At 39.9% G+C, this 12,103-nt stretch overlaps 1 protein-coding gene across 1 annotated transcript in view; it reads left to right on the top strand.

Annotated features, from left to right (window-relative positions):
* The window catches only part of LOC146587986 (poly(rC)-binding protein 3-like), a 101,259-nt gene that overhangs the window by 4,767 nt on the left and 84,389 nt on the right, over positions 1-12,103 (top strand). The window contains 1 exon segment of the mRNA XM_085318742.1: positions 222-307. The gene's annotated coding sequence lies outside the window, so the exon portion shown is untranslated.

Raw genomic sequence — 12,103 nt, 5'->3', positions numbered from 1 at the left:
CAAGGTTATTGATGCCTTGCTAATTATATGATTAAACTTATCATTAAGGCTTCGTTTTCTCATTTTGCTTTGAAGTGTTTTTTTTTTTTTTTTTTTTTTTTTTTTTTAATTCTACACTAAAAAGTTCATGAAGGCAGCCTTATGGCTAAAAGAGTGTGTTTTATCTCTGTTTTTTATGGTTATATGAGGAGTTACTCATGGAGTCCTTTTTATTCTGCTAGGACCATCTCTGAAGGATCTCCCCTTTTTCCTGTAGCTCATGGGATGCAGCACTGAGGTGAACAGGACTTCCTACTTGTAAGGCTGTGTGAGTAGCCCTTCAAGAAAATATACTCCAGTAGTTTCATTACACATCCATGGCTTTAATATTATATATATAAATATATATATATGTTTGGTAATCTATAGCTAGGGGTGCACAGACTGACTTGTTACTTTCCTATTGTGTCTTTACTCTCTCAAACTTAAAAGTTTATAAGCCTGTCAAAGCAAGGGTTATGTTTCTTTGTTCTGTAAAGAACCTAGCACAATTCTTGGCAATGTAAGTGTAAGCAATATTCAGGATTGTTCACATCAGCATGAGGGATGGGTTCAACACAGAACCAAGAATAAATGTTTCTGAGGTTAGAATCTTTACTGTCATTACAAAAGAATTATAACTGTTTATGAGACATCAGCACAGGCACTTTGACTCTTCTCTTCCAGATGTGTTCGTAAGTCTTTTATTAGATAATATTAAACCAAATTATGACATTCCTCATAGATGTTAACCATTCCATTAGGACATATTAGGGTGGTACAGACAGATTTAAGTAATTCGGGAGCTCAGAGACATGAAATGAGATTGTTGTGGCAGTGGTGAGTTCTCTCACAATGCAGTGCTGTTTTAACACACAAGATAATTTGGACTCTAATTTTATACAGGCATAATGTGAACTATCTGTGAGTCAAGAATCCAGGAAGTAATCTGAAATAACGTTCTGAGAAAAAACAAATACATCTTTAAGGAAAGGTTTTTTGTAAGTTTTGTAATAGAGAGCACTGTTTAAATCCATAATGGTTAAACTTTATTTGAATATGACTAATGGCTCACATACATACATTTGCTGATCTATAAACAAACTCCTTTTTCCTTGCTCCTGGATGATCTAGTTATTACTGAAAAGCTGTTGATATCTCTGAGTTATTACCACTCTGATAAATATTCTTAATATAAACCCTGGACTTCATAGACAGCACCAAGACAGCCATCCTGTATTTAGCCCCTGTAGTCTTGGGTATCCCCTGTGTCTGATTGCAAGTGCTCCATGATACAATTTCTTTTTCACATTCTGGCCCAGAATCTCTTGTAAGCCAAAATACCATCCCCCTGGCTTGGAGGGCTCATCTTCATGCTGCTTTGCTTGTCTTTGTTGCCCATCTTCCCAATTTAGAGCCATAAACAATGCTTACTTCCTACTCCATCTGTTCCTCCCTCCTCATAGCCTCTTCCTGCAAGAGCAAAGTCTTTTCTCAGGCTAGAGGCTCAAAGAACAAAAAGCTTTTATTTCCAAACGTCTGTCTGGCTGGGACTTTGACCACAGAAAAGAAGGATGTGGCCTGAAAAAAAAAAAAGAGATGCAGTAATCCAGCTTGAGAATGTCACAGGGATATGGTTGACTCTGAAATGGAGTCAGCGGACTTGGCTTTGACAAGCTCTGTGGTCTGAAAATGTTCTCTCAGAAATATCAGTGACTGATTATTAAAACAAAACATTAATTTCATGAGACAGCTGTGATTTTTTGGTTTTTTATATGTGTGTGTGTGTGTGTGTATGGATCAAATATATAGCTATTCCAGCACTTTATGGAAGAAAATCTGGATTCTTCCATGGCATATTTATTTTTCATATAAACATTAGCAGATATATTTTACACAGCATGTTGTTTTGTACAGCAGTAAAAGGGAAATGTTATGAAACATTTTGGTAGCTGCTTTCTTAGCTATTATTAGCCAGTGGAAAATAATAGTATCATTTTTTGGTTACTTTTCAATGCTAACCCTTTGGATTAAATTCTAAATATAACAACTAATCTGAGTTGTGTATTAATGATCAGATTACACAGATAACCTTACATAGGTAACAAATTATGCTACCTATGCCAATATATTACATGTACCACCTAGGAATATAAACTGTGCCTTTGCCACAAGTGCTGTCTAATAAATGGGATTTTGCTAGCAGAATCATACAAAATAGTACTGGAAGGTCCAATGGTCAGCTAGTTTATATCCCCTGCAACAAGGATGAGTCCTTCCTTAATCATGCCCCTCAGCTCTTTATGTTCCCGTTTGTTGGGAGAACTTGTTCCCTGCTGCGGTCTACAGTTTGTTGCCCTTTTCTCTTATACAGTGAGAATCTACTCTGCAGCTATGGCAAGAAGGTGCAGGGAGAGGTCAGTCACTCAGATATATCAGTCTAGGTTTGGATTTCCTGGAGAAGTTGAATGATGTTCTGAGGATTCACAGGTTGGAATTTACTGTGTCCTGTGGCAGGGAAATGCTAATAGTGCACTTCCCCGACCATTTCTGTAGGCCCRGAGTTGGACTGAGCTGTTGTCTGATGCCTGTTCACAACTTCGTAGATGATAACCAATACCTTAAGCTCTACCAGCGCGGACCTCAAAGCAGGAGTGTGCCCAGTTCTCTAGCTGCCCTGCTCCTTATTAACTTCACCATGGCCATAGCCACACTGTTACGTGAGATGGCAAAGCTATGGATGGCAACGAGCAAGGCCAGTCTCTTGATGGAGATGGTTCAGCTCCTGCTCAGGTGAATGTGCTATGAAGTTGTCTGAACTACTGATGTAATATGATCATTTCAAGAGCAAGTGGGTGAGGAAGAGGAGGAAAAAATTCAGCATACTGTGGTGTCAGGCAGATTGACCAGGCCTGGATCAGGTGGCTGCTGTAAGGTGGGGAGGAGAACAGAGTACTGACTGCCTTGTTACACAGGTGTGGCTCCAGTGCTCTGCGGTCTTCAGGCTTTGTGACTCTGTGTTAGCAAAGCAGAAACTCTTCTCCCTCCCAGTGCATGTTAGCCATGGGCGGACATAACTAAACACAAGTTTTTTCTGGTGCTTGCATTGCGATAGTGTCTAGAAACCCTACCTGTAGTATGAGTCTAGTGCCTTCAGGGGACAGCACTGTTTGGTTTGCCACCCCTTGAGAGGGTGCCCAGCCTCCGCTACTGCCTTCTTGTTACTGATTGTTCATCATTGAAAGACCCAGCTGGGTTAGCGCTATTTGGAAAGGCGAGATTATTTCTAATCTCTGCAAATGCACAAATTAATAACCACAGACAGATAATGTGCATGACTGATGGAGATGTTAAGGACTGTGGCTCTATGAAAAGGACTGGGATTTAAAGTCGTTCCTGTCCTTTTTGAGTCAGACTCCTCAAGGACTCCTCAAGGAGCGCTGAATTGCTTCAGTCAGTCACATTCTGCTTATATTTGTTTGAATGCATGATGTATGAGTAACTAACTGCTGTCTTTCATGAAGAACTCGTGCATTCACATGGAGAAGGGTGGGATCTGGTGCCTCCAGCCAAAGGGACAGTTACTGCCTTCCTCACTGATAAAGATTAAGCGCTTCTCAGCAGTGAAAGAGGATCTTGTTCTGGCCCAGCAGCTCTCAGGCTTTTCACATGACCTGATGCTTTACCTGGTTTTATAGGTTCTCTCACGGGTTTGCAATGCCTAGCTAATTGAAAAAGTAATACTGGAAGGAAGCAGTGTGAGAATAAATATACAGTAATTGCATCAGAGTGCAATCACTTGCATATTTGTTCCCTCCTCCTATTAGGTATTTGAACTGTTTCTGTTTTTCTGGAAATAGAATTTTGTACAAGTGAAGTGCAGCTCTTTGTTCCCTGCATAAGTTTTCTGCTGTTTGTTTCTGCCTGTCAGTTACTGCCTCCTGCTACCCTCTTGGTCTTTGGTGGTTTTCACACATTTCTTTCTGAGTCTTCCAAGACTGCAGTGAAGAGCAAACAGGCTTGCAAAAGAGAAAAAATTAATTCACTTACCCAAGATCAAGCAAAAAGTCTTTGAGAGAGGGGATGTGAAACCAAGTCTCTTCTAGCCCAGTTGGGTAGGATGTGCACTGGACCTGGATGCCTGTTTACAGCTTCATTGATGATAACCAATACCTTAAGCTCTACTAGTGCAGATCTCAAAGCAGGAGTGTGCCCAATTCTGTAGCTGCCCTGCTCCTCATTAAAAAAAAAAAAAAAACAAAAATGAACACAAAAAATGAACCACATGAAGTTCCACCTGAATGTGAGGAGGAATTTGTTCCCTGTGAGAGTGACAGAGTACTGGACCAGGTTGCCCAGAGAGGTTATGGAGTCTCCTCTGGAGATACTCAAAGCCCACCCAGATGCAACCCTATCTGACATGCTCTAGGTGATCCTGCTTGAGCACGGGCTTGGACTAGATGATCTCCAGGGGTCCCTTCCAACCTTACCAATTCTGTGATTCTGTGATTCTCTGGCAAAGATAGTGAGAAGCATTCAAAGAGATGTTTTAATTTTGGCAACTGCAAAGGTCATTTCTTGGAAGTTGGTGTTATCTGTGTGGATTATTTGTTCTCTGTACTTTTGTTTGTCACCATATGCTTTTGATCGCAACTTACTTTTTAGAGACTTGTTTATACAAATTGTCAGCATTTCATCCAGAAGAGGACTAAATCCTGGTAGCAAGGTCCGTAGTAGCTCTCTTGATTATGACAACAGCAATACGAGGTCCCCAGTTGATGTAAATCACAGGGGACTTTCAGGATCACATTTGAATTAAGTTGCWACCTTTGTTGTGTTTTTCTTTTTTTACTGAGCTGTCATTGCAAAAATTTTCTTTGCTTGCTTTTCAATGCAAATGTGATGGGCTTGTAGTCTCCAAGCCTGTTAAATACTGCTGGTTGTCCCAAAGGCATCCTCTAAAGACCTTCTGGCTCAGGAAGCCCACACTCTTGGTACGTTTGGCAATGCATGTGCTTGGCTCAGTGAATCCAAGGTAAATGAGGATAGCCGTGGACACATTTTGGCTGCTAGAAGTCATTGCGGAGGAACAGTAAGAAGGCGGCCCCAGGCAGGGTTAGCATGCTGTAGTGACTGATGTAAACAAGTACTGTTCCATAAATTGTGCAGTTTGTGTAATACTTTCTTCTGCTAATGAAGTGAAGCTGGGGGAGAAGTGGGTGGGTTGTTTTGTTTTGTTTTTAAGCTGTTTGATATTGCCCTGAGCTTCTGTGATTATCTACTAGGCAATTTCTAATTTATAACAGCCTTTCAGAATATTTTTCTCTATTCTATTTTTTTAGTGTTTTTTCAAAGTGTTCCTAATATTTTTAATTCCAACCCCCATGAAACRTAAAGTAAATGAACAAGGAAATGAATGGAAATGTATGAAATGATGATCCTAAACTTAACAAGCTTGCTTATTTTTCACAAGTTGCCAAATAAATCCTCTGTGGTTTATGCTAGAGAGGTCAACGTTCTGCAGCAGGAAATGACAGGTTACATGTCAGTATTCTCCTAGAGTTCATCTCAATTACTGGATTTGTCAAACATGACACGCCTGAATGACTGTGTGGTGAAAATAGCGCACAGTTTGACTATTAAAGTAATTGGAGCATTGACATTTAGCCAAACTGTGAGAGAATTGCAGTAATAAGTCTGAGGAGCACAACCACAAGCAAAGCAGAGAATAATATTTTCATAAAATCTCCAATGAAACAGATGCTTTCTTGTATTTTGATTAAAAAAGGAAGGTCTCTTCCTTTTTTGTCTAGCTTAAAAGGAAGAGATGACTTTTTGTTGTTTTTAGGAAGAAGTAGGAATATCTRTATAAATGGAAAATCCATGAATTTAATATATATGGTGAAACAATTTTAATATTGCTACATATAGCCTATGTATATTCTTTAGTGTATTTATTATTGCGTATAGTATATACACTGTGCAGTTGTGTGTGTGTACATATATATATATATAGTATATGTACATGTGCAGATGATCATCATATGATGATGATCACAGGATTATTTAATAAATGTCAATCACTTACTGAAACTCCACTTGCTGCTGTACCTTACTCAGCAGCTACTTTTGGTCTTTAAAACTGAGATGAGAGGCTTAAAATTCATGACTTTGGGAAACACCGAAAAGCTTTTTTTCAAGCATTTATCACTTAACTCTGTCCTTTTTCAAATCTCTGTATCAGTGGAGGGAATCATATATACCCAATTAAAAAGAAAATTCTCCAAAATATCGATAAAATATTGCTTGTAGTACATATAGGCAACATCATGAGTAAATCAATCAAACTATCCACAAAAGATATGTGAAATATTTTTATAGCATCCTGTCATGTATTTTGTGACTGCATGTGTTACCTGTGTACTATTATGTAATATGTTCATTTGCAGTAGTGTCAGTTATTTTTTGGATGGCAGTCAGGGTACCTTTTTGATGTATGTGCAGTTATTTATTTGTATCTGTTTACAATTTAAAAAAAACTATGTCTTTTTTTCTGATTATAAACTCTACACACATCCTTTTCTGAGGCTTATTGAGACTTTGGAGTACAGTATAACTGTCAGTCACTTTGAATAATTTGGATTTGTGCTTATAGATCTGACTGGTTTTTGCCATCAGCAAAATATATTTCAGACAATGACTTAAGCCACAACTTCTTCTAGTGTCCCTAGAATGGGAACTGAAATAATAATAAATTACTATATTAGTCTGAGGGGCACATCCTCAGGTGAGTGACCTGCATTTTGACAAAGCAGTAATTTTGTGAGTGAATCTYACCTTATCCAAACTTCAAAGTATACCATCCTTTCTCACAAGTCTTCATGTAGAAACTGAGAATCTTCTATTTCTAAAACAGGTAGACAGTAAAATAATTCCCAAAGAGAGTGTGATGGAACCAATGATATATCTAAAACATTAATTTATAAGTATGCTTCTTGTGTAAAGTAAATTGAGGATACAGAGTGTGAACTGGCGCTTCTGCAGTCCTATATGGGGATATTACAGGAGCAGTGCTTTAAATTTCAAGTGTTCTTTGCTTTGGCTTGCTTAAGTCACAGCTTCATAGAGCACTTAAATGTTATGCTCAAATCCAACTCCCCTGTATAAATGTAATTAAACGTTTTAAATCCTTTTGATTTCAGTGAGACTTATGCACATAGGTAAGCACTTTGCCCAGTAGAAATAAACCTAAGTATAAATTCGGCTGTTTTACTAAATTTAGGATTTGAGTAATCTGGAGCAATTCATAGACACAGCCTGAGCACTTAAGCATATTTTTTTGGACAGATTTTCCTATGGATGGCATCCCTTTATGGAAAAAAAGTACAGGAGAATTCAAGGAAACATAGCAGGTCCTTGGTGACTATTTGCTGACCTTACTCTGAAGATGGACTATTTATTAGGGTGAGAACAATATCTGGGAAAAATAAAAGGTGCAGGTGAGATGTTTTAGTTCCTTCCCTTTCCAAATTCTATTCGGCAAGTATGTATAAACTCATGGGGGGGGGAAAAACAACTCCTCCCAAAAAACCTGTAGGCTATGTTCAACTTTTACGAAGTACATCCTATAAAATGAGTCTTCTCGTTCTCCTCTGTCACCTGTGTAACTCCATTGAATTTTGTGGGGTTGCTCCTGATTTGGCCCTAGTGTGATAGTGATTGGATACTTTTCCCCACAGAATGAGCTCTTATTTTAGCTCTTGAGGGGCACTACTCTTAGCTAATAGAAGCCTGTTCACTTTTTGAGCATCCTGGCACACCGGGATTGTCTGTCATCTCCTGTTCTTGCTGACTGTTCCTAGAATTCTTAAGGTTCAAACTCACACTGAAATGTTCCTCAGAAGAAGGAGCTTAAGTAAAAGGAAATAAATAAAAAGGAACAGCAACTCCTCTTCTGGAGTTCCAGAGGCTGAAAGTGGTTTCCTCAGATTCATGTATTCAAGAAGAAACTTCATCTTGTTCTACATGCCCAGGTCTGTAGTTTTTGACCCTTATTAAGCATTAAACAGTTTTAATACATTAAATCCAAAATGAGACAATTGTAACTGCCAAGGTTAATGTAGTGTCCCAAATCAGTGATTTGTAACAATTGGCAGCAAAGATAGACTCTGTGACTGTGCTCTTCGAAGGAAATAGTGTCCTCCAAAGGAGAAGCCTCCACCCGATTACAGGGGAAAAGCATCACAGTTCCAGTTCAACAGAACCCAGTAAAGGAGCAAAATGGCTTTGGAACAGTTTTTTTTCAAAGCTTCCCTAGCAGGAAGGGAGCAGGTAACAGCTGAGATGCAACCTTACCTTTTATTTCTCGGACACAGGGCTAAAGGCAGAAGGCAGCAGGGCCTGAACTAGTCATTTGGCTTGTGACAAGGTTTAGAATTTTGAAATGGTGGAAAATGATTCAGTGATTGGGCACCAAACACAAAGTAAATCAACATATAGCAAAAGGTTGCTGCAGGGGTCTTCGAAACAGCAGCTGCGCATTATACATAGGCCAAAATTCTGAATACGGCCAAGTAATGCATTCTCACTGAGAGCAGGAAAGAAGAGGGCAGGAAGGTCGTGTAAGATGACTACCACGCTTTGCATCCAGTAGGCTTAGGGTTGTGTTGTAACCAGAGTCTTTTGAATAGTTCTCTCCCCTTCCAGTTGTACTAAGAGTTCCAGGACCATCTGCAAAAATCCCAGGTAGGAAGAGCACTGATTTACAAGATACCAAGTTTAACTTCTGATTACCAGCCCTGTTGCAAGGCCTAGAAGTAGTAACTCTAAAATGCAAGAGTGTAGTCACATAAGACATGTGAGGCTGTTTTCCTCAGATTTTATTCTGATAAGGTCTGAGACTTTTCCTAAGAATCAAAGCCATGCAAGTCTTGCCAGACAGAACTGCCTGTCTAAGAAGAAGCTTCACTTGTTCAGTGAAGTGAGTTGCAACAAGTTTCATTCCAGACATTCGTCAATGTACAGGGCAACAAAAGACAGCCAGTCCCAATATACTTCAGCAACTCTTTTTGCAGATAACTTAAACAGGTCGGATGGAGAGCAGGTCTGAGTTTTGCGCTCTGGGCTGTGATTGAAGAGCTCTGTCAATTTAAACTGTGACAATTTAAGAGTTCATCATCAATAATTCTGCCCCGCCTCTGCAGCAATCCTTCATCCTTGTAGTAGAGGTAGCAAAAAGGAGCATACTTGCTCTTCCATCACTGCAGCTCCCAGCCCAAGGAGGCTGTAAACCACCTCCAGGTTTTACTTGGTAATAAGGCAGGGTGTGAACTGAGGCAGCTGGGGACTTTGAGTCACTAACTCCTCAGGTTTGTCTGTGGCACTGAGGTGGTGTGGGAATAAGGTGAGAGGAGTGGTGGTAACCTCTTCAGCCATCATAGTTCAATCCTGTTGGGCTTGTGGATTCTTATCGTCCCACTTACAGCCTTTTCTCTCCTGCAGTGTCGTTGATCAGCACTTTGCTGTCTTCAGTTGATGAATGGATCCTATATTGACTAATAATTGTAGTCTTCTTTTAATTGACTTTCTGTAACAGATTCTATTGCTTGGCAGGAATTTGATGGCTAGGAAGTAAATATTAAATATGAGTAGGAAGTAAATAATGATTCAGGCAGAACACACTTATCTACTCACATTACTTTGGTGTTTTCTAAAAGACAGAATCTTAATTTGGTTCCTGTAACTGTGTCAGCAGCAAAAATAAATGCTATTATGTGACAAATGACTAACCATGCTGTCAGTAGGCATAAAGCAACTGTACAACTCAAAACTGTTACACAAGTCTCTACAATCTGGAGTCATTGAAAAAAAATGACAAACTCAGTTGAATGTGGTGTGCTTATATTAGTTGCAGTGCTGGGATTCTTCTTGTTTAGTAACTTCTAAACCAAGAATGATTTATTGGGGTTTTTTTTGTTTGTTTGTTTGGGAAAAGGAAAGTGCTTTTTCAGATATGGGGATGGTCAGAGGGCCTATGGCAGGTGCCTTAAGTTCGCTAGAGAATGTTTCCTGATACAGTTTTGTTACTTCTATGGGAAAAGATGGACAAGGCTATGAATCTCCTCCCTTCACCAAGGCATGACAGTAAAGCTTTTAAGACAAAGCATATCTACTTATAAAGTGAATATAGGCTTGATCTGGAAAGGCACATTGGCATTAGTATAGAAAAGTGCTTGAGCAGATGCTTAACTTTGGTTAAGGATGCATATTAGTAGCCCCTTGAAAGAAGAGGTGACTGGGCTGTATTCAGCAGAGAGCCCAAATGCTTGTTCATGGAGGGAAGAGGTTGATTCTCCCTTCCACTGCTGTATGCGAGATACAACTTAGTCTCCTTTTTGTAAGAAAGATTTTTTTGTTTGTAGCAACTAGGGAGGAACGGGGAAGTAGAAAAAACTTGAAGGAGACTTTATAACTTAACTTCCAAACCCACTGCTGCCGTGAGACAACACAACGTAATGTGAAAATGCTAAGTTTTAAGTTTTATGGCAAGTAAACTTTGAGAGTTTTTGCTGAGTTTTGCTTTTGCATCTGGAATCTGTTTGAACCAAACATTCAGGTCTGTGGGCTTAGATCACTCATAACTAGAGAAAGCATCCATTCATGCAAACCCTACAAAGGCAGAGCTCTGTTTCATACCGCGCTATTATTAGCCTCTTCTTAATAATATAACTCTCAGCTATCTTTGTTGTTGTTTTCTTCATAAGAAAAGAATTGCTTTTATTTTATTTTATTTGGATTGAGTTATTTAAAATGAATGTGTCAGGCTTCAAAGAATCCTGTGCAGTACTTTTCTAATCTACCGGTTTTAATGAATTCTAGTCACTAGGAAGTATCATTATGTAGGTCAGATTTTTTGAATATTTTTTTTCTGTGGCTGTGCATCCTGCTGTGCGTTCTCTAAAATGAGCTCCCCAGTGTTGCCTTACTGCTTTACTTTTTCACAGCTTCCTGGGATAATMTGCCTAACTGTAAATGTAGTTTTAGTTTTGTTTGTCGGTATTAATGTGCCAGTGATTGGACTAACACTCACTCATCTAAGACTCAGTCCTACTCTTTTTCTTTTTCCTCTCTTTTTTTTCCCCTCACCCACAGTTTGTGGGTGAAAATCATCATAGAATTAAAGAATCATAGAATCAGTAAGGTTGGAAGGGACCTCTTGATCTAGAGATCATCTAGTCCAACCCCCCTGCTCAGCAGGGTCACCTAGAGCATGKTASACAGGGTTGCATCCAGGCGGGCCTTGAAGATCTCCACAGAAGGAGACTCCACAACCTCTCTGGGCAACCTGGTCCAGTGCTCTGTCACTCTCACAGGGAAGAAATTCCCCCTCACGTTCAGGCGGAACTTCCCATGGTTCAATTTCTGCCCATTCACTCTTGTCCTGTCACATGGGACAACGGAAAAGTTTGTCCCTGTCYGCTTGATACCCTCCCTTCAGGTACTTATCCACATTGATAAGATCCYCCCTCAATCTTCTCTTCTCCAGGCTGAAGAGGCCCAGCTCTCGCAGCCTTTCCCCATAGGGCAGATGCTSCAGCCCTCTGTTGTAGCCCCACACTGCTCCATGTCTCTCTTGTCCTGGGGAGCCCAGAACTGGACACAGTACTCGAGGCCTCCCCAAGGCTGAGGAGAGGGGCAGGATCACCTCCCTCCACCTGCTGGCAACACTCTTCCTMAKKCACCCCAGGAGACCATTGGCCTTCCTGGCCACAAGGGCACCTTGCTGGCTCATGGTCAACTTGTCATCCACCAGCACTCCCAGGTCCTTCATGAATTCCTGCCCCTTTCTGCTAACATACTTTGCCTTAGTAAACATTCAAAAATCTACAAAACACTTATTGGCTCCCTTTGGCTTGTTAAAAGTTTCCTGGATGAAGAGAGTTAGAAACCACACTTCAGTTGCAATATGCAATGCACAATACATACATAATAGAATATAAAAAGATATGGTTACCTATTTCATGTAACTGTCAACATCTTTAAACTGAAATTCAAGCCTATATAGACCTTGAAAGTTCAGATGCCA

The sequence above is a fragment of the Rhea americana genome, unplaced genomic scaffold (genome assembly GCF_003343005.1).
Source record: "Rhea americana isolate MKP2758 unplaced genomic scaffold, rheAme1 scaffold_55, whole genome shotgun sequence".
Classification (NCBI taxonomy): Eukaryota; Metazoa; Chordata; class Aves; order Rheiformes; family Rheidae; genus Rhea; species Rhea americana.
This window is presented reverse-complemented; position numbering and strand designations above follow the sequence as displayed.